This window comes from Rhyacophila brunnea, unplaced genomic scaffold (genome assembly GCF_057557595.1).
Source record: "Rhyacophila brunnea isolate RB1 unplaced genomic scaffold, BYU_Rbru_1.0 scaffold_90, whole genome shotgun sequence".
Taxonomy (NCBI): domain Eukaryota; kingdom Metazoa; phylum Arthropoda; class Insecta; order Trichoptera; family Rhyacophilidae; genus Rhyacophila; species Rhyacophila brunnea.
This window is the reverse complement of record NW_028233362.1, coordinates 237,277-261,796: the sequence shown is the minus strand read 5'-3', so window position 1 is coordinate 261,796 and position 24,520 is coordinate 237,277. Positions and strand designations below refer to the sequence as shown.

General features: G+C 25.3%; 1 non-coding gene across 1 annotated transcript; it reads right to left on the bottom strand.

Moving 5' to 3' along the window:
• Positions 1–5,759: 5,759 nt before the first annotated feature.
• On the bottom strand, positions 5,760–5,831 carry TRNAF-GAA (transfer RNA phenylalanine (anticodon GAA)). The gene has a single exon. It is a non-coding gene; the product is annotated as a tRNA-Phe (tRNA).
• Positions 5,832–24,520: the final 18,689 nt, after the last annotated feature.

Sequence of the window (24,520 nt, the reverse complement as noted above, 5' to 3'; positions counted from 1 at the left end):
TTGTACTTGTAATTGCATATATTCTGAATAAAACATCCCAGTCCATATATCTTAAACTTTCTATATATTTTCTACCAGCGAAAAATCTTTTATTACAAGAACTAATGAAATCATATTAATTTATATCTAACTTTATCGCATTTTTAAATTGAATTTTCTATAATCTAAAATATGTGCTTTTCAATCATATTTTAGATGCTTTTGCAAAAAATTAAAATGTATTTCTGGTAATAAAAATTTTACATAAACTCTTATTTATGTGTTATTTGTAATATAAGAAGTTTAGATAAAATCTATAAGGATAACTGATTTATTATCATTTACATGTTATGTATATACTTATGCTTTAGCCCCTTTCCCAACTTCTCTTATATACCCCTTTCTAATCAAGGTTTATTAGTTCAAGGGGGTTCCCTAATTCAAAATTTATATGTATCTCTCGATTTAGTTTGAAACTTGTAGTTTTTTTTTAAACATATTACGTTATAATAGGTTACTAACTCATAGCAATCTTTTACGCGCAGTATATTTTGACTTAGTAACATCCGAGACACATAACTTTTGTTTTTTTATTTAATCGTATATACCTTCTTTTAAAGAAGATATCTTAGAACTATTGCTTATCGGATGTACATTCTCATGTGGCCCTTCACTTTTCTACAACACTCTTTATCTTTGTGGATTTGACCTACTTTTACCAGACTTTTGTCGATAAAGAAAGTGGATGTGATTCAATCTACTTTCATCGCTGGTTAATTATGCCGAAATTTCCCCATATACTTGCCATACGGAGCAGGTTTTATTTAAAGTTTGGGACACGTTTTGCCGTCTTTAACAGCAATCGCCTAATTTAATCTCTATTTTGCAGTCTTTTTATGATTTTACTTTACAGATTTGAAAGACTGACCTAATGCGACATTTGAATTTTCGGGTAAATTAATTGAATCATTGGGTGAATTGCGGTTAGATTTGATGCCATCTATTATAGCTCTTTCTAACTAGTTGCTCCGATGCACCATTTTCTTTCACAAATCAAAGATTTTTATTCGTATTAATTAATGAAAATTCACCCATATTACGGTTAAAAATTAAATAAATTGGTCTATTTTAAGATTTATATAATAAAAAACATGATTAAAGCTATACAAGGCGAAAACAGATATTTTGTGAAAATATCAATAGTTATAGATCAATTGTGAATATAAAGACAATTGTGAAAATATCAAAATCGAAATTTTTCATATTTTATAGGTTTTTCTAGATAAATAAGTAATTCTTTTTGTGGTAAATGTAGCTAAATAATGTTGTGTTTTGTAATTTTTTGTTTATTTGAAATATTATTATGCACATCTTCATATTTATAAAATAAATAATGGATTTAAAGAAATGTTATAAAGAGAGCAATCTAAATAAAACTGGAACACATACAAATCACTAAAAATCAAATATGTTATAGGTAAATTTGGTTAATGATGTTTCAAATGCAAAAAACATATTCATGATTACAAAAGCGCTATCCATTGTTTCATTTAAATCATGTTTAAAACTTACTATAAAAACCCATTTTTTTCAAGATTAATTTTTTGGTTGCGTGCTAAACTATACAGTGAATATAAATGGTATTCTAATATACCATCTTATAAAATAAAATAGAAAAATATACACATGTGTTAATTTGATTTTCAGACACTAAAATGTGAACAAAAAAAATATAGAAGGCTTTATAAAGCATATTTGCCTAGAATTTTTTCTTTATCATATTCTTTACGATTTTTATTGGTGCAATTTTCTTCACAAGACTTATTCATATAAATGTTTTAGTGCATCATAAATTTTTGTGCGTACAGTTCATCAGAATTCCTAAATATTTACTGTGCAACACGTGGTATTACTCCAACCAATTCCATCTTATTTTATGGTACTACTTCGTTTTCTCCATTTTAAATTGGAATATTTTGTTTTCCAGTAAATTAAGGTTTTTTTCGTTAAAATTTGAACATTATTCTGTGTTTCTTTCTTCTATATATATGAACCAGGTTTCTTTTGTTATATTAAAAAATTAATTTCTTCCCTGCGAATATTGTATTTCTGATCATGTAATGAATCTACTTGAAATTTGTGAGTTTTTTATTACTTTTTCTTGAACAGAGCAATTTCAGATTTTATTGTAGTGACTGAATAAGATCTGCTAGTTTTTTCTATTTGTAATTGAATCGATTAATTTCAGCTTTTCTTTGATCTTTTGAAATAAATGATTCTTAGAGCATCAAGATATGTACCTTATCACTTCTTTGTTTCTTTGTGCTTAGTCATGCCAAATTATTCTTTTACATCTAATCGATAGTGATCAACAGTTTTATAGGCCTTATCACTGTCTTACTATTGCTTTTATTTCTTCAAAAAAATTTCTTTCTATTTTGCATAGAGCCAAACTTGCTTCAAGAAAAGATTAAAACAATTTAATATTAAAACACATACGAAAAGAAACCTAAAAATAAATAGTCAAATAATGTAGATTGACAGTCCAATCTAAAAAAATATTTAAGGCTTCAATATATCAGAACGGAAATGTCATAAACTATAAACAGGCACTTATACAAAACAGTAAACTTTTATTTAGAGTTATTTCATTTATTTTTGTCTTATTAAATATTATTCTGAAGAAATTAGGAAAGACAAATTTATTTCGTATTTTTTGGTTTTTAAAAATTTAGGCTTATATATTTTAAAAATTGTTGTTAAATTCTTATGTAATATTAAAAGTGGTAATCAGTAGCATTAATATGAATTTTATGTATTTGAATACCTTTCCCCACAAATAATCCATGTAGATGAATACCTTTTGAAAAATATTAAAATACATCAGTGTGCGTTATTACATTTTTAAATTTTTTTTTTGTATAAAATCAAACATGCTTCTATCTATAAATTTTATATATATATTTTGAACTACAGTTTTTATAACAGAAATTTTCAGATAAAATTAAAATATTAGTATTCAATCGCTTTAGCCGTTTTTCCCAGTTTTATAAATTAAATTACGCTAATTAGAGGTATAGATGTGTTTCTAGTTTTTAGATCAGTAAAATCAAGATAAATTTATTTCCTCAAAATTTGCTCTAACCCTTGAATTCTTGATTGCTTAAATTTTTTTTTTAAAATCTTATGTAGAATTAAGATAAAATTATTTTCGCCTAAATTTTTTCTGATCTAAGTATTCATGATCAATATTAATTTTTTTTTTAAGTTTTTTTAATCTTGTGTTGCACTAAAGAGCGTGTTATGGCTTATTAATGTATTATATATAAAATAAGAGAACATGAATTTACAAAAACCATAAACAAACTTGTCAATATATTATTTAGACTGCTTCTATAAAATTCTGTGTTAATACTTGAAGGTGCATGCAACCTTAGTAGATATTGTGGCTAGGATTAAATTATAAATTTAATATGTAGCTATGTTTTAAGCTACTAAAAATACTATATACATAACTTAGAAATATTTTAGACATCAAAGTAGATTAGGGAATATAAATCGCAATATTTTAATATAAGAAAATTTCATTTTATAAATTTGTTGTGTAATTTTTTTATGTTTTACGCACATAATATCATAAGTCATATATTACAGAATAGTGGATGCTGATGGAAGCGGAAGTATGTGCACAAACAATAGTATAAAGAAAAATACTTGAATGTATATTTCTTATGGGTAGAATATGCATTAAAAAAGCTGTAAGAAATATGTTTACGAAAAGGTAACACAGAAAATCCTTAATGTAAAGAATTTAAATTTTTACGCAGGCAAACATAAAATGTTAAAATTTAACCCTTAAATAAATGTATAAAAATTTTAGGCAATTTTAGGCTGTATAAATGCTTTAAAAGCCTAAAATACGATAAAAGATATCTGGATTATTTATATTATATTAATCTTACGGGTTTTGATTTCTATCAAGGAGAAACAATCTATGAAATTAGTCTCATGGTTACCATATAAATTTTTTATACTGGTTTCAAAAGGATATAAAATAAAGTTTCATTCTATCTTAATAGATTATTGTTCATATTAAACCATGAAAAAAATTATAGTCCAATAATATAAACCAATAATTGATATCCTCTTTGATATTTAAATAAAATTTTTATTTATTTAATAGTTGTTTTTTTTTAATAAAAAGGTTTTTTTTTGGTATATCAGATTTTTAGTTTAGGATATCACATTCTATAAAGTCGTGTTGACAATTGCAGTTTCAAAATTAGACAGAACTAAAAGCTCGACACATAATACATCAATGAGCACTTAAATTTATATATTTACCAAAGAAAGATGCCTTTCCAAATAATAAAACTATGCTTGAACTATTCTATCATAGAAATAAGATTCATCTGACAAATAGTGTTAGATTATCAATTAATACTGATGCGCATAGCGATGCTCAATATTTGGACTATCACTTATTCAGCGAAACAACTTTCAAAAAACTATGGCATAAAATAGACGATATATTAAATAAATTATAAAAAATCATTTTATAAATAGTAGGTCTGTAGTTATAAATCGATATCCAACATATTTATCGATAATTTGATACCACCCTTTACAAAAGAATAAACTCAGATGTACAGAGACAAATTTGAAAGTGATCTAAAAGGATTAACAAATTATGAAGGTTTTATGGAAAGTTTAGTGTCCAAGCTAGAGTCGTATTTAAAAAATTCTGATTTCTCTTCTAAGTTTGTTGAGATGAATGAAATGGTAGAAAAAAATCGAGAAAATGGATTTGATGATGTTTTTAAAAAATGTTATAGTTTTATTTGTGATAATATTCCGACTGAAGTGGATGCAAAGATAAATAATGATGTAATAGAATTTTTGAATGAAAATATAAATTAAATTGTTTTTGTATGTTCCAAAAATAAATTATGATTCAAAGAATTCTTAAATATTAAACTAAATTAAATTGTTTTTCTATGTGACAAAGATAAATTCAGATGCAAGAGAATTTTGTCATATCAAACTAAATTAAATTATTTTTGTATGCGTAAAAGTTCCAAAATAAATAATAATATTAGAGAATTTTGTCATATCATACTAAATTTAATTATTTTGTATGCGTAAAAGTTCCAAAATAAATAATAATATCAGAAAATTTTGTAGAAACTACAAATTGATTTCTTTAAGTAAATTTTTGTATGTGCCGAGATAAATTCTGACATAAGAGAATTATTTATTGTAAAAACTAACAAAGCCTAGAAAATTTAATTTGGTGTTTTAAATTTAAAATGGGTGCAAATTAACATTTACTTAATTACAAAGATGCAATCAGAGTTTAGTATAAGTCTCTGGAGTTTGAATAAGGAAATAATTGTAATAAAGCTGAATATTCTTTTTAAAAAATCGGATTTTTATGTGTTTTGAATAATCATACAGAAAGTATAAAATGAAATTTCATTTATAATTCTTAATGCTATATAAATGAATAAATTATAAATTATTTACAACAAAAAATTAAATGTATCGAATTATATGAATATTTTAATTCATCCATACGTTAATTTACCTTAATACTTTTTTAAACTAAGCAAAGCTTTTAATAGCTCTATAGATTAGGCTAATAATGTATAGTTCATTAAGAATCATGTATTGGTTAAATCTTATTTTTTAATTCATATATTGATAAATAAATATATGACATCTTATCTTGTTTTCAATTAAAATATTAAAAACAAACGATTACAATGGAGGATAAAAGTTGTTCCTTCCGGGGATTGAACCCGGGTCCTGTAGATCTTCAGTCTAACGCTCTCCCGCTGAGCTAAAGAAACTTGAAGAAGTAGTTTTTAATAAACTATTTTGTATTTTTAAAAAATATCTTATTCAATAAAACTATAATCAGAGATACAGCAAGCTTTTGATGAAATATTTCTCAGTAAAAAAATTAAAGTCTGTATAAGACAATAAATAATATTTTACCATTCAAAAAATACTTTTTACGAATCCCACTCTAATATATTAAAAAGATAAAAACAATACATCAAATTTTATTAGAAAGACGATCTCCAATCATTCATTGGTATATCTTTTTTTATAATATAATATTTAATCTTTATAAATTCTAAATATTTATTGGATCTATGATTACAGGCTTCAGATTAACAAAATGTCTAATCAAGGTACACGATTCTGTTCTATAAGGCGTTTTTCTGGTTCTAGAATGAATAATTCTCATTTGATCTAAAGAAGGTATAGATGTCTAAATTATATTAAATTTTAGCGCCATTCGAGCGCTATGTACTGAAATTTTGTAGAGTGTTTATGGTTGAATGATATGAATATTTGATCTAGAAGCTTTAATTAAAATAATTGAAGATTCGAATAAACCGTACACAATTGCATTACTAACCATTCACAACTGCATTATTAATATTATCAAGCAAGTGATTAGTGCCACTTAGCTGCAAGGGATACAGCAAACATAGTTAGGCCGATCTATAGTAAAGGGAAGTTGTAGCGCTTAAACGACTTGACTCAACTTACGAACGCAAGAGCTGTAATTAAAGCCATTAATAGCATAATAGGTTAAATTCCGTGCAGCGGGGATTTGATTTACAAAGTCAAATTGAAACCGTTGATTTTTTTCTAAAAAAATAATACTTTTAATCAACTTCATCACCTGCAAGACTTTCTTTATTCTATTACTCGAGTGTTATACTCCCATCATGTCTTACGGCTTCAATTACTGTGACTTTTTTCTATTGGTTTTAGTGTCATTTATTTAAAAACCTTAAATTGGCAGCGTTATGAATGTTATTTTATTTTTTCGTTTAGTAATATTTAAATAAAAAATGAATATTATATATCGAAGAATATGGTAAAGAGAACAATTAAAAAAATAATAATTTAAATGATAGAAACAGCTATAAATAGGCATAATATAATAAGAATTACAGCGTATATTCTACTTTAAAATAACTAATCTTCTTTAAATCACAACAACACTATTTAAAAATTTGAGTTGGACGTATTATGTTTGCTATTTCTGTTTAACGCCTTTTTTGTCATTTTAAAATTTTGTGATAAATGAAATTAAAATCATGAATAAAGTATTTCTATTAAAATAAAAATATATTCTGCTAGATTTATTTGTGCTACCAGTTTTACTAAAATTCTGATGAGAATTCATGGAAAGCCATTATCCAAATTAAAGATAAATAAAAGTACGTGAATAGTTTAAAAACTAAAAAAATTAGTCTAAAGATATATTCTGAAAGAAAATAACAAATTGCGGTTGATAAAAAATGAAATATTTGTGCTATGTTTTTTTTGACAAATATTAGTTTTACATTATAAATTTCAATTTATAGGCTTTAAATGTGCCTAATGAGATTTCTATGGATTATTCACATTAAAAAAATAAAATAAAAATACTATTTTATACAGATCATCAATATTAAAATAGAAGCTAGAAGAAACATTTTTTCGTGTTTCTTTCCTATTTTTTTTATAATTTAATATAATAAAACAGAACAATTTGTACTACCAACCATCTGCGATTATAAAAAACGAGGAAATTTTAGAAAATTATTCTTTTATTTTAATACCAATTTTTTTTGTTTGTATATTATACGTGGTATTATCAGTTTTTTTTATAAAATAAAGTAATTACAAGAAAAAATGGGAAAAATGTGTGCACATTAAAACAAAAAAATGAAAAATTTTAACTTTGATTATATAATATGTTTTTTTAGGTCTAAACAAGATTTAAAATTTTTCAAAAATATATTCATGATAATTATACACACTAGATGAAAAATAATATATTTTGGGCTTATTCATTAGATCTCAAGTTCTTTTAAAATGTGAATCTTATTCTGGTCTAAATGACCTCATTGTATTTATATATTTATAAAATGTTATCAATTAATAAAAAACTTAGAAAAAACTCTTGCATAAATAAAGTGAAAATCCGTTTGTGGTTTCGATTCCTCCATCTATACAAATAAAAAAACAGTAAATAAGCATATATCATTAAAAATAACCAAATAAATACAGAAAACGATTCGTATAAATTTTTTTCTGCATTTTTTGCTTTTGTTTATGATATTCGTTGTGAAATTACTAGAAATTCTCTTCTGTTTGTAATTTTCAATCAGAAGATGAAATAAAAATAAATATATGTGATAACCATGCATTTTTAATACGTGATATGAACTATCAGTAAAAATATAATGTTTTATATGTTTTTGCGTTTTTAAATCTGTTATTAAGACACAATTCAATAAAAATATCATAGTTTTATGAATTTCATACATCAGTACTATCAAATTAATATTATTTTCCGATATCTAAATTTTTTCTATCGTTTAAGTTATAGTATAATTTATAAACTTACCCATTAACAACATAAATCTAGTTTTGATTTAGCACAAAAGAAATTGGTTTTTCCTCTTTTGCATTTATGGGTTAATTCGCACTGTAATTATATATTTTTATTTGCCCATGACTTATTGATTTCCTCTTGGTAAATCAATCTATACTATTGTTTTATTCCACATCTATTAAATCCTTTCAACACATTAATTCTTTTAAGACTTTTTAGTATTTAGTTTTTCCCAATATGAAGTTTAATTATATGCTTCAAACCCGGATAATTGGATTTTTAAATGTTCTTTATCAATAAAAAACAAGATTTTTAATCTAGGAAACTGCGTTTTTTCATTAAAGCATATTTTTAAAGAGTAAAAATAATAAAAGAAAGCAAGCGAATCTTTTATTTTTGAAAAATACTTTAGTCAATTTGTGAGAATTTTTTACAAAGAGGACAATTATTATAAAAGTATTTTTGTTCCTAAATATTTCTCCTTTATTTGTCTCATTTATTCACAGAGATTATTGAAAAGCTTAAAAAAGATGATCTGAAAAAGATTACATGGAGTTTATATTTGATTTAAAACCTTAGAATACATTTCAAGAAAGAATATTTCGTGGCTAATACATAAAAACACAAGTAATACTATTTATTAGAGGAAAATAACATTATATACAAATATAAAAGATCATGAAATAACTTTATATATGCATTGTACAAAATATATTTAGGATTTTTACTTTTTGCAAAAAAAGATATATAAATTAGTAAAATATTCGATTACAAACTAATAATTCACAATGCACAAATTTAATGATGAAAACAGTACACACATATGAAAGTAAAAATATTGAATCTTTCTTTATGACTGTTGATACCTACAAAAAATCTTATATATCCTCTTTTTTGCATTATTTTTATAAGTGCTAATAATAAAAACATTTTGCGCACGTAATTTTATAAGAAATTGTGTAATTACCAAAAACTAGTTTATTTAAAGATCGATAAAGTTGTTTCCAATTAAATTTATTTGAGAAAAACCATACTTATCACGGCTAATATAAGGTAAATTATACGATATTATCATGTTTATAGCTCTTCTTCGTTATACTACAATTTAAAGAGCCATTAATTTAAATGTAAAAAGTAACCTGTTGCTTTTGTACGTATTATTCTGCTTAAACTTCTTTTTATAACCCAGTAATATATGGATTATAGTATTACGTAACCACAAAATCATATGTTTTGACACTGTGATCTATTACCAGAAATCCTAATTTTTCATGTATTATATCTATTGAAAAGCCTGATCATATTTATGTATTCCATCATGAATTAAATATATTTCGTGATTAGTTTTATCTTTTTAAATCAAGCAATAGTATGTATTTTTCTATATAGCAGGTCAATATTATATATATTAATTCGATAATTAATCTAAATTTATTTATATGCTAATTTCATCCTACTACTTTTTACCCCATTTTCAACCAAGCAAAACTTTATATATATAGCGCGGGGCATTTATAAATTATTTAAATATCATACTCTTCAATACTTTCTTCTAGAATTCGCCTTGTTTTTAGGACTTATTGATTCGGGGTCAATACCCGAGTTTATTTTTTGTGGATATGTCACCGCACCAGTTGAAATTTGACTGTATATAATGCATATCATAGTATTTTTGTGATAGATACCTGATATGAAACATGTTATCATTTTTATTGGCTTTCAAATTATCAAGTATATATTGGTAAGTAAATAATATGATCTCATTTTTAACATTTATAAGCCATAAGCAGAAAATGATTTTATTAAATATAATATAATCGATAAAAAGACAATTAAAACTGATTACCTTTATAATATAATTTGGGTTTAAAAATTTTTATTTTTACCTTTTGAATTTTCGGAAGATCGGAGAAGCAATATAATAACTAAAAAAACCACAATATAAGTGTTGCTAAAAAATAGAGTTTACAATAAAAATAGTTTATTGTTGCTATACGCAACCACAAGTTAAAATATTAGGGAAAACCCCCCATATACCAGCATTCTTTTTATCAAGTTTAGAAATAATATATTGTAATTATACTTTTATTTCATATGTGGAATCTATTTAATTTTTTAGATCAAACGCATAAAAAAATACAAGTTAATAAACACCCCTTTTTCGATTTACTTTGAGATATTAGTGACAAAACGATCTTAATATACTATTCTTAACATTCAATAAAGTTTTAAAAATAAATAACCAAGTTTCCCTATATATTTCAATAGCCTATGTGTCAAATACCAGTAAAAATACACGAAATGCTCCTGTTTTCTATTCGACGCTTCTATTATGAATTCAAAATATTTTTGCGCGATGTTTTAATTCTGTGCGCCAATTATACAATATGTGAATATAAGAATATAAGGTACAGTCTATGAATGTATTTAAAAATAAGAATAAATGGTAGGTCTATACTTTGAATTAATTGTAATAATAATTCTGAAATTATATTTAAAAGATTAATATTGTTTTTTATAGTATTGCTTGAAAATTTATTCTCTTGAAATGCGCATTAGTATAACACCATAAGCCAAAGTGAAATGGTTATAAACCGATCGGGAATATCGGTAAAACCATGATATTTTTGGATTATAAATCGATAAATATTTTTAGACTTTTTTTCGATGCCAGCAATAAAATATATGCCAAAAACATTCATTTAAATTTTCCAAGCATTTTATGAAGTTAAAAACACGTATATAAAAAACTTTAGTTTAACTTAAAAGTGCCAGCTGTTTGTTATGATATAAAAGTCATGTATAATTTAAAACATATTATATAATAGCATATTTTGCTTTGAAAACAGCTTAATGTTCAAAACTATTTATGCTTAATATGCTTACTAAAGCAATAAAAAATTTTAATTTCGCAGCGAGAAAAATAAATAGCTAAAATATGATAGTTTAGAAATCTTTTTATATATACATGAAGCTTTATATTACACAATTTTTGAGCTTGTAATAAAATTTGAACTTTATGTGCTCAAAATGCACTTTGTTCACCCTATAAATTTCTTATTTATCAATATATATCAATTTAAAACCAAAAAAATTTTGAACGTTTCGGTACACAAAATATTTCACCATATTTTCTCCAGTGGTGAAAATTTATTATCACAATATTTTACATCATTTCCGAAATACAATAGTGTTCTCTTTAACAAAATTTTATTGTCCCCTTCTCGTATGATTCAAATGACATTGATTCAGAAATTAATTGATGTGAATGAGAGATTAGATGGTCGCAATTTTCTTGAGCAAAGAGATTTTACGATCGAGAGAATCAGCAATACATTTACTTTAAAATCAGCAAAAACATTTATAGCGCTTAATTATGTTGTAAATATTCGGGAGCCACATCCTGACAAACCACATCAAGGAATAGTAAAAATAAACGCCTTTTACCAACGTTCTATGGACAGAAGCTTTTCAGATAAGATGGTTACTAGATCGTTGAAAAACATATTTTTGAAATCGAAGTGTATTGATCTTGAAGGTTTATCGTTAATTTATAACCAATTATGCTTAGAAATATCGTTTGAGCTACGAATAATTGAATTTGACGGTAATCCTTTGCGGTTTTGTGTTGAAATAATATTAAATGCGATAGAAAATATTAATTTCTCAGATTTAAAGGATCAATTTAAAAATGGCCTTTTCAATAACGAGGAAATAAATAAAAAAAGCAATAGTTGTGAAACAGAAAATAAACTTGCAAAAATGAAGATTATAGGGGAAATAAACTCGGATACTTACCTGGTAAATGAGAGTTTGCAGGCGAATAATGATATTACACCACCCGAAAAAATACTGATTAATTATAAGCCTCGGGCTTATTATATAATTAGTATAAATGATAAGAAAGTAATAGATCCAGTTGCAGAAGAAGAAGAACTAAAAGAATGGTGGAATTTTATTGTTATGGATCAGAGAAATGTATTATATTTTGAGAAATCTGGAAAAGAATGTGGATTCGACGAGATTGTAGATGTTATAAGACAGTGTTCTGAAATTAACTAATTCCTAAATTAATAATAAAGCCCATTTTTATTTTTAGGATGTTTCTGGCTTTTTTTCTTCAATGCTGTCAAACTATTCTATATATTTAGAATTGTATTATATAGATGATTTGTTTGTTAATAGTATCTTTCAGATTTAAATATTTGTAAGAGATATAAATTCATTAGCAATTTTTTAAATTTAGTTTGTGTTTTCATACTACTGTAAATAATGATAAATTTTACAATTAATCCATCAGCAATATTATTAATTTAGTTTGGGTTTTCATATTACTCTATATAATAAATAATTTTACATTGAATCCAACTGCATTATTATTACTTATTTTCACTGTTTGTATATTTATATGCTTTTATATATTTTTTTATGGTCTTTATAATTTAAAACGAATGCGACCGATATTTTTAGGGTTAAATTATGATGAAAAAAGTTTATTTTACAACAATATCTATGTATTGAAGATTTAGCAGAAAATTAAAAATGTAAAATACCATTTTTTATTTATGGGTTAAGTTTCTTTTTATCTATTTAGATGTGTTCAGCTCATTGGGAATATTGTATAACTCCTTGATTTATATTTCGATACTTCCCCTAATCCATCAACTGCTCTTCTTCTCTCAAATGAGTGAGTTCAAGTATCTTGCGAAGTGTGAGAGCTTGCATTTATGCTTCTACCTCGTCAAGGATTTTTAAGCCCTTAACATAATTTTTATGGAATTTTGTAACCACACCATCCCAAGTCATCACAATGGTATTATTCTTGTTTTAAATTTGTAAATTAAACCAAGTTCATTCGCCAGGATGTCATACTTCCTATATTTTTCATTCTCAACTTCAGTTAAGTTATCAAGGCTAGTTATACCTATTTCAATCAGCATAATCATATTTTCTTTTTTATCGTATAGAAAAATATCAGGTCTATTTTGTTTGATAAAAATATTTGTTTTTATTCGGGTGTCAACTTTTATTTCTGCATTTTCGTTTTCGCAGATCTCTTGTACTGAGTGAAATCTGATCTTTTTGGTTTTCTTGAAGTTGTATCGTCTTGATAGGATGAAATGAAGACACCTTATAATTTCATTGTGCCTTCACGTGCTATCATGCTTTAACATCTTCTTGCATCTTGTTACAAGGTTGTCGATTGTTTTCATGGCTTCGTTATAATGTGGGCATTTTATTTTCGCACCGAAAAACACATTTCTGTCTGTATAAAACAGAATTTTCCTTCTTCACTTGGTTTAATATTGCCGTCCTTTATCCATCTTGATGATCCAACATATCAACCATATCATTATTCTTAGCTTCAAAAGGTTTTTGGTGTTATGGTTTTTATTTTATTTTACACAATAGACTTTCTTGCTGCTTTTTCTGTAGTGTTTCGGAGTCGGTGATGTTAGCATGATATTTATTTTTAAGATATTCTTCAATTAGTGAGAGATGTGTCTTGCTATCTTTTTCTGCTTTTAGAATTGCGGCCCTCCTCAGTGAAATATTTTCAAGCAAAACTGTTTTGCTAGTAGATCATCTTCTCGGCTTATAATTCAATATTACATAGCCCGCGTCCTAGTTCATTTCTATTTATATATAATCTTTGGTTATTACTAGGCTGGAGGTGAATGGAAAATTCGTTTATAATATCTCTTATCTTATCCTCAAGTTCGATGTATTCTTCTGGTTCTGATTTTATATACGCCTATGTGGTAATTTATGAGAGATATATAATGTTAATTAACGGCTTTAAATAAATTTCCAACATTAAGTTTAGTCTTACATAAATTTATTATTCGATTTAGTATTTATCTGCAATTATATCAATAGTTTCTTGCTTAGACTCTGATTTTCTTTTCTCAATTACCCCAATATATTTGTAGGCTGCCGGCCCTTCAATAAATGCTGCTACGTCTGTGCATATTTCATGGTTAGTGACAGACTTATTTTTTTATTATAATACCTACTGCATTAAAGAAAGTTAATGTTTTATTTGTCATGAGTTAAAGTGTATATAGAGTTTTTTATATTCATATGGATTCATTTATAAACAGTAGATGATTTGTTGTATAAGAGTTTTCATCATTCATTACACTTACCCCTGGAAAGCGTTCATTTAATTTTTTTCTCAAAGGACCAATACATAGAACGAATAAAAAAGAAGACAGACTGTCTCCCTGTAGTATTCCCTTGTTTATTATTTTATACATGATTTCCATACCATTTAACCTTAAAGATATACTCCATTTACTTGTAATCTTTTTTTAAAATAAGTTATCCACGTGGGTAGATTCAAATATTCAATACATGGATGTAGGTAGTTATTTTCTATTGAGTCAAATGCCTTTTTTACATCAATCCACCTTGTATAAAGATTATTTCCATGCTCTTTATTTATTGGAATATTAATAAGAGCTTGTTCTTTTGCTCCTTGAACGCACCTTATTCTTCCTAACTGATTTTCTGCATCTAATTCTCTTGTCTTCACCTCATATTGAATGATTTTTATATCCTCTTTTTTCGTCTACATATATAAATTGAACATACATGTGATTGGTCATAATTCATGTTCTATCTTGACATCTTTTTTAAGTATAAGATATGTCGTACTAGAGTAAAATATTCTTCCTGATTTTCATTTTTCAATTATTCATATGATATAATCTGATATATGAAATATTAAAGCTCATAATATTTAGTATGAAGAAATTAAAGATTCATCTGGTCCAGCAGTGATTTTATTATGTTTTTAAATTCAACTTCTGTTATGATACCTATTTTTTCTTTCATTGGACTGGTCTAAATGAGTATAAATATTCGTATTAATTGTCTTTTTGTTGTGATTTTCCGTATCTTTCCCCTTATTCTCATCCAAAGTTATTACTTTCTTTATTTGACGCTTCGCCTGTATAATTCTTGTTTTCACTAAACCCTCTATAAAAAAAAGTCTTCTATTAAGCTCAAAGCAGTTATTTTCTTTTGTAAAATAACATCTTTTTTTGCCCTGTTCTATCATTTTATTTAATATTCTGATTTTTTCTGGATACATATTTAACATTGTTTTTAGATGATCATATACTTCTAGGATCACGTTTATTGATCGCGTAATTTTTCTTATTTTTTATTACTTCCTCTTTCTAAACTTCACTGCGTCGATTTTTATATAATTCTAGTCCATCTCTTATTCTTTCCAAAAGAGCAATTTGTTCTAAAATATATTGGTTATCTTTTTTCGGTTTTTTTGTGAGGCGTTTGCAAGTTTGTTGTGCGGTTTGTAGCAAGACTGGAACATCGGTCATATTCTTGGGATTTTGGGTTGACGTAATTGTTTCTTTTAACTTATTAATAGTTTGGAGAATATTAGAGTCAACTTCATAGTATGGAATTTTTCTTGTCCTTTCAATTTCAACGATGTTAGCCTTTTTAAGCTTATGTATATTAAATTATATTCCCTTTTACATTAGTCGACTCTTCTGTACTCTTCAATTCCAAAACTGGATAGTTCACTTAATTTTGTTATTTTGAATATTTTGACGTTTTCGGCATCAAATCATTTGGCAACCGACTTCCTTCCATTTTGGTCTATTAATATTCTCATCGCTCTTCTTTTGAGTTCCTGTTGGGACAAATTATATTCGAATTTTCCGTTATTATATTTTTCGAGTTTCTCCCTTCCGAAGAGTGGTATACGATGGAAGCGTATTAGTATTGCCGCATAGGCATCTCGAACCAATTCATCTAAAGAAAATTCTGTTGACGTGAATATTGATTCTAACTTTAGATGTCTTGTTGATGTTTTCAAGGAGAGTTGCGCATCTTACAATGCCACCACATATTTTTTCTCGGTTACAGCCGCAGTTTCAAAGTATTTGTATTTATAGTCCTCTGCTTCTGATTTTTCTGCATCATTATCTTTTATTGCTAAAGTGATAGAATTCATTTTATAAAAAAGTTTTATGCCTTTAAATAGCCTCTTAACAATAAAAAAGTATAACTACTTTACGAGCGAATATTATGTGCACCTTTACATTTTTTATTATTGAAAAGGTAATTATTTTTGACTTTATGTACTTAATATTCTATATCTGAATTTCTATTTGCTTTAGAAGGGTCTCGGATCTTTATATATGAATAGATTATAAATCGCATATATTAAAATATGTTTCAGGGATTTCTAAATTTTGTAAAACCTTTGAAAATATATATAATGATAACAAATTTATATGTTAAAATTATATGGCCAGGTATAAATAATTATAGATACATTTTTGGCTGTTTTTCTTGTTGGTTTTATATACACTTTCGTATATCTGAGGCGTTTAAACTTTAAAATATTTGTTTAAACCATTAACTTCTATAACTTGATTCAAATTTACAGGATAAGAGTTGAATATTTGTATATTTAAATACATAACCGGATTTATATTTTTTTTTCACGTAATATTCCGAATGTAATGATAATTATTGTGCAAGATTTAAAACAGCTACAATTTATAAACTTAAAAACAATATATAGTTAGCGGTATTGAACATATACTAAAATAAAATTTGTAATTTATTTAAAATTAATTTTTATTTATATACCGTTACATTCAAATCAAGGCTGAAACGGATAGATCAATGTCAAAAAAAAATTTTTTAAAGTGTCGGAATAATTTTCTTTATGTGAAATTTTATTCTACTATGTAACTGATTCAGAATCAGCTGTAATTTTGCAAAGAAATAAAAGATTAAGTAACCTTTTAAATATAAAGATTTATAATCATACTATGCTTTATAGAAACAAACTAGCATGTGCGCTTTAAAACCCACATTTGAGAATATTCTTATTTTTTATTTTGATATTTCTAAACTTCGAATAATATATTTATCATGAAAAAATGTTAGTTCTTATTGTGGTGAAAATTTAATATTTCATGATGAGAAATTATATCTAGTTTAGGTTAAGTGTGTATCATTATAGTAAATGATCTATTATATTTACACCAAAAAGCTACATTTTTTTAGATAAAAAGGAGAATGAATATTCTTGAAACTTTATTTGGCCATTAATAATGGTTAGTGTATGCAAATGCTGTTATTTTATAATGTTGATTTAATTTAATAATACAAATTCTAATTTTCAAATGAATAATAATTATAAATTCACCCCAAAGTAAAAAGTTATTCAAAAAAATAAATCCATCAACGCAAATTTTTTTATGCATCGAATTGATCTTAGTTCGATTTTAAGTGAATCAAAATATTATTCATTAAGATTTCACAAGTTAAACATTATGCTTTGTTTTTATAAAGAATTATATAAAAAAACTTGCAGATATTACAATAATTCTTTTTTTCAATTAATATATATGGAATATGCAATTATGCGCAAAAGTAATAATAACTAAAAAAAGCATATAAAATACTTAAATTGTATTTTCTATTATAATTTTTTTACGGCATATTTTAAATGAAAATTGAAAAAAGCTAATTTAACTTTTCGATTTAAAATGTTTAAATATGGATCTCAAAAATATCCTGCGATGAATCTGAATTTTTTTTTGTCTGTATGTTACATTTTATCGATTGAATCATCGAACCCATTCGCCTCAATAGATGTTATTGATTTACAACAAAATGATGAAAAAGTAGGCGAATGTATTATCGAAAGCGAAATTAATTCTTTCCCAAAAGCACCAGAAGTTAATTATTTAGTAAATGGTGTTGAAAATATTAAACTTGAGAATAAAAATAACGTTGTAAAGTTATTTATTTCAGGACTTGACAGTCAAAAAAAAATAGATGCTATCATGAAAAATGAAGTGAGCTATGTTTTATTCTATTTATTAATTGTCACTTATAAGGAAATTAATAATGAAATTATTAATACATTTTATCCGGATAATCCCAATGAAATGTCTGAAAAGAAGGCATTTATGGAAATCACCAATAATATTCTTACTGCGGCGATTGAATGTGTTTTGGACAAAGATTCGGTGAAAATAGAGGAGCTAAATCATATTTTAGAAGATAAAATGACTGAAAAATCTTTAAACTTTATGAAGTGTATTGAGGCATTAAAGCATTACGTTTCCGGGCCAGAATTTAAAGAGGTTTTAACCAATGTCACGTCGAATGAACTAGAAAATGGAATAGACGAGGATGAATTTTTTTCATCAAACAAGAATTTATTTCAAAATATATTTTTTAAAGCCATTTTCCCGACATTTAATAATTTTTTATTAGAGGAAATCATTAAGATGGATACTTTTATCGATATATATAAATCTGGATCGAACGAAAAATTTTTTATTTCCGAAGGAACATGGATCAATTGTGCTGATATTTATGGCAAAAGTCTAGATTATTCGAAACTATATGATGAAATATCCACGAAAATCGAGCTAGTACCGGAGAACATTTACCATTTTACTTTTATTTTAGATGCTATCGACTTGGAAAAAGAATATAAAGAAGAGTGTTTAGAGAATGGTAAATCTTCAGTCGAAATTTTGAAAAGTAAATTTTTGTACATGCAAGATTTAGAAACACGATTTAAAATTGAAGAATATAGCCAAGAATCGTTAAATGCTATTAGAGAAATAGTTGGTAAGAGTCCTAAATTTTTGGAGATCAAGATTAACGATATAAAAAAATTCAAGGCATATTGCAAGGACCATAATATAAATTGTAATCTGGACTTTAAAATATCTTTTTCGTCTGTTCATCAATTTTATTGTGAAAACTTGTTAAAAGATTTATTTGACAAAAATCTCGGTTCGAGTTTACCCGATGATATTGAAGATCAGCACATATTTTGGTTAGCATTTGAAGCTTGTTTTTTAGCTTATATTGATGATAATAATATTTTTGAGGTTATTTGATTGACATGCTTTTAATTTTATTAAAATGTAACTAAAATTATAAGGAGAATGTTTTGAAATTTTTAACATTAATACCTATTTTTATTGTGTTTTTTTAATCCATAATAAATCAAATTATATACATTATTTTATATAATTAAAAGATATACCTTGAACAGTCGGATGAAACATATATATTAAAATTGTATTTATAATGACCCCTACAAAATTGATGTTATGTATTTCAAAAATAAATATAGACGAGTCTTAAAACAATATTTGAATTTTTTTTTGAAATATAGTTCTCTGAATCAATAATAACTAAAGAATATTTTTTTTGTGCTAGGTGTAGGTGTGTTCACGATAATCGGTATTATTTAGAAAACATAGTTTTTTGAATATTTTTATAGCTTCATGATATATCAAATAAATTTCTTTTTAACACATTTATTTTCATAAAAATCGATAATAAATTTGTGGTAAATAAATTAATGCTTTTTAATTTATATCGTTGTAACCTCTCCGCGATTATAGGAAAATAAGCGACTTGATATATTTCTTTAAAAAAAAAGAATACAAAGGAAATTTTGCTTGGAATAAATTTTCAAATTATTTATAAAAAAAACACGTATATTACTTTTTCTTGTCATACGGGATCTAATTATTGGCAAATATTATTTTATCAACAAGCAACAATACCTTTTCCATAAAAAAAATATGTGGAAATTAATAAATAAAGAAGGTATACTGATCTTAAAAAAGCTTTTTCTATTAAATTCTTGTATAATAATCGTTTATATTTAGGTATAAAAAAAATTAAAGATAAATTTGTTTATCATACAGCTTCTAAGTTTAAAATTCCGGACGAAGTAGAAGCATACATGTAAGCTCTCACACTCCGCAAAACACTTGAACTCATCTCATTGAGAGAAGAAGAGCAGTTGATGAAGATATATCAGGAGAAGGTGTCAAAAGATGCATCAAGGAGTTGGGCAATATTCCCAACCCGCTGATCACGTCTAACTAGATAAAATATATAAAAAGAAAATTAACCCATAAATAAATATTAATAATCATATAGCCTCTATATATACAAAAAGTTGAAATTTAGTAAAATTTATTAATAATTACAATATTAAAACAACAAAAACATGACATTTCGGTAAAGTAAAAGCGATATGAAAAATGGAAAAGGGAATATAGTACTATACGAAAATAATATATAAGCAGGATGGCGGTATCACAATATAAATTAATGATTATTTAGAGCTGATAGAAAACTATTTTTGGATCAGACAAGTGAAAAAGGCATTAATACCTATATACTTTCATATATATTCCATTCGATCTGATCAGGAATCCTTAAATAATTTCCAACAATTTTTATGATAAGGATCGTATACATGTTCAACTTCAAATTTTAGATATATATTTAAATTATAGATTTGATATGTATTATAGTAAGCTAATATGTTCAGAGAGCCTAACCTACACCAACACATTCTTGCGGCATCAAATTTCATGATTATTATGAGTTTTAATGTATTATAAATAATGTTCAAATAAATTTAGGATTTTAAAGTTATTAGACCAAAAATTTTATCCATAATTGCCGCTATTTTTTAAAATCTCTACGAGGAGTATCTGTAATCATACTATCTGCATCTACCATGCACAAAGAATATTTTAGATAAATATATGATAAGATACTGCACGATTTACTTTGGTGTTAATTATCCTACACAATTCTTACCATAACCTAGAGGCACTTGTAGATAATAATTGATGTCTATCTTTATAGTAATTCCTTCGATTTTTGTGCAGTATATTTTTATTACAATAGATGTGTTTAAGATTGGATGTGTAGCTTTTATTGAATCCCAAACCAGGCCTTTATAAAATCTTCAAAACTAAAATAACCTATATATCAAGGTTATTCTTATAAGTATTATTATATACCTTCAATTGATAGGATTTTTTTATCAAATGTTCTATTAAAATTTTCTTATGCTAAAATTATATGGTAAAATAATACCGTGAATCCCACACTATTTTTTTCTGTACAAATCAAAATCTAAAAAGAATCAAGAACTCGTATTTATTTAAAATTTACATGAATTTTCTTATTTCAGTTTATAATTTTTATTGAAAATATTATGTGTTATTTATGGTGATAAATGCGACAATTGATTCTAAATAAATTGTGGATCTGTATTGTATTTTTATGTATTAATTTCATACATAATATTTCTTATTATTGAAAAAAAATTCAAAAAATCGGCCACTTATATAGCTTATAAATTTTGTTTATCTTCCAAAGCCATTCTTTTGTTATATTAAGCAATTTAAAGTTACATTTTATAGAGATCAATGTTTTTTTCAACCCAAATTTGAGAATCACAAATTACATGCAATAAATTTTGTCCGTTTAATTTATCTTTATTTGGAACCGATCATTTTTCTTTTGGAATCGCGTGGGTAAATGATGTCTGTGATTTTATTATATTTTTAAGAAATGATTTTTCACTTTTGTTTTGCAGCACAAAAAAATTTAAAAAACAAATTTTGAAACACGTTGTTCATTTTTTTTCAATAGAAAAATAACTAGTTCATTACAGGTTCTATTGAGCATTTATTTGCTGTTTTAAATTACCATTCTAGAGTTTTATGATTATCAAGGCATTTATACTTGATTTATTGATTAAAGCTGTAAAAAATCAAAAAAATAAACGAAAATAATATCTAATCATTAAAGTTCCAAATAAACGCAAAAAATATTTTTATTATGCATATTTAAAACAAAAAAAAGAGTACGCGAAAATCATTCGTAAATTAAAGCTAGAACCACATTTTAATATAAGCATAATTGAAATAAATGTAAAATCCAGTAAACATTAGATTTTTTTAAACATTTAGAAGGTACATGTTTTCATTCTTTATATTATACTTGGTATATTTTAGTATTTGTTATGTTATTATCCGAAATTAATATTAAAAAAAAACTTTATCTATAAAATTATTAAAAATGTTAACGGTTTAAAGCTATACATCGGGTTTCCATACTATCTGCTGCATATATCCTTCAGTATAAAACTAGTATAATATTACCCCCATGTCGGTCACTAATTTAATATAAAGCAACACCAACCAAATTATAAATAAATTATCCGCTCAGTTTTTGTGTTTATTTAATAAAAAAAAACTTCATGCTCATATAAAAACATAAAAGTTTTTGTTTCATTTTTAAGTCTATCAAATAAACAGTAAAATATTATTCTAAGATACTAAAGCATCTTCACATAAAATCTAACTCAATTATAATTTTTTAAAAAACACTACCCTACTTCATAATTTGGGTTGATGTGGTTACAAAATACCATAAGTCGTATATTAAGGTGTTTTATGATGCAAACTGAAGCGAATGCATACGCACAAACAATAGGATTGAGGAAGACACTTGAACTAATAAGTATTGAAAGAAGAAGATAAATCGAGGAAGATTGTAAAGATGACGAGGTGGAAAGAAGTATCAACAAAATCTGCTATATGTAACAATCTAAAGTTTTGCTTGAACAATTATACAAAGCTTAAAATCAAATATATCCACCTATAAATAAATTAAGAATACTTAAAAAAAATTTAATCGAATAAATTTAAAAATCGTAAACAATTAATTGGTCGTATGACGTAAATATTAAATAAACAACAAAAAAGATAAAAATTGCGGTATAATGCGACTTTAGTAAAGATAATGATTATCGTATCCATAATAACTTCACGAATTAAAATCATAAAAAGTTTACGGTGTAATAAATTAAATTTTACGATTTAAAGGATAAAAAATGACACTAAAAAGATAGATGTGCTTTAAAAAGCACTCTTTTACCTTGAAGCATATGAACTTAAAACAATATGCATATTATATATTTCATGGCTAAATTTTTATATAAACAATATGTTGCGTTCGAAATTTAAGTATATCAGCCATAAATTTTCTTATTCTGTTTGTAATAAGAAACCGAAGTGGTAAATTTGTGGTTATATAACGAGGCGATAAATATTTGTATTTTAAACTTGAGGACTATAATACTATTTCCAAGATAAAACTAGATAAGTTCACCATAATCCAGATTATAAATCATAAACTCAATATTTAACAAAAATGCAGTCTTTTTATATTATGCAAAAGAGAATACTCGAATGCATCTTTACCCCTTGTTTTATACTTCATTAAATATAATAATTCTGCCTCATATAAATATGTTTAATAATAGGTTCTTTAATTTATACATCGATACTTTGAAAGTATAATTAATTTATCTAGTTATTCTATTCTATTTTAATTTTAGTTATTTTCACTCTTTATGTGTCCTCATTTTATGATTTTTTGGGCATTTATTTCAATAGAATGATTTAATAGGAATCAAAGTAGAGTAACTTCTCTGGTGTTATTCTCAACAAACACAAATTCATCAAATTATATATTAAAAAGATACATGACTCTTAATTTTTTATTGAAAAGAAATAAAAAACATATTTCAAAACAGTGCTTTTAAAGTTTCTTAAACGCAATATAGCCTATAAATTTTGTAAATTGTAATCCTTGTGTAAGTATGTAGTAAGTATGAAACCATCAAATATTTACTGGCCTCTCCAACAATTCCTATAGATCTTAATGGATCTGAATTTTGTTATTTAAAAAATTAAATGATAAACTAATATATTCTAAAAACTACGCAGGAATATAGAATATGCATTTAAGTGACTAACCTTTAATTAAAGCTATAATGAAGCTATTTGGCAATTACATATATTAAAAAAACGTTTTTAATTTTAACTATTTTTAAAATTATATATAAAAAATAAATAAAATTAGGTGAAGTTCGATTGTAGGATATCAGTAATATTTATATTTGCGTGCGAAATAAATATAAAATTCTAAAAAAATAAAGGCGTTTAAAAATATAGATTTTGCTTTATTTTTGATTCTTCATGTATCTTGAGCATTATAATTCGGTCCAAAGATAAATCCTTTGATTGGCTCCAGTCATCGGGATAGAGAAATCAATACAGCTTTTTAAATCAATTGTCCTAATTGGTACTTAAATTTATAATTTAAATCGTTTTATAGCCTTAATGTCATTCTAAACTTCAAAAATATTCTATACGAGTCAACATATAATTTGAAAGAGCTATTTTTAGATGATTACTTCCCCGCGCTATGGCTATAATATAAATA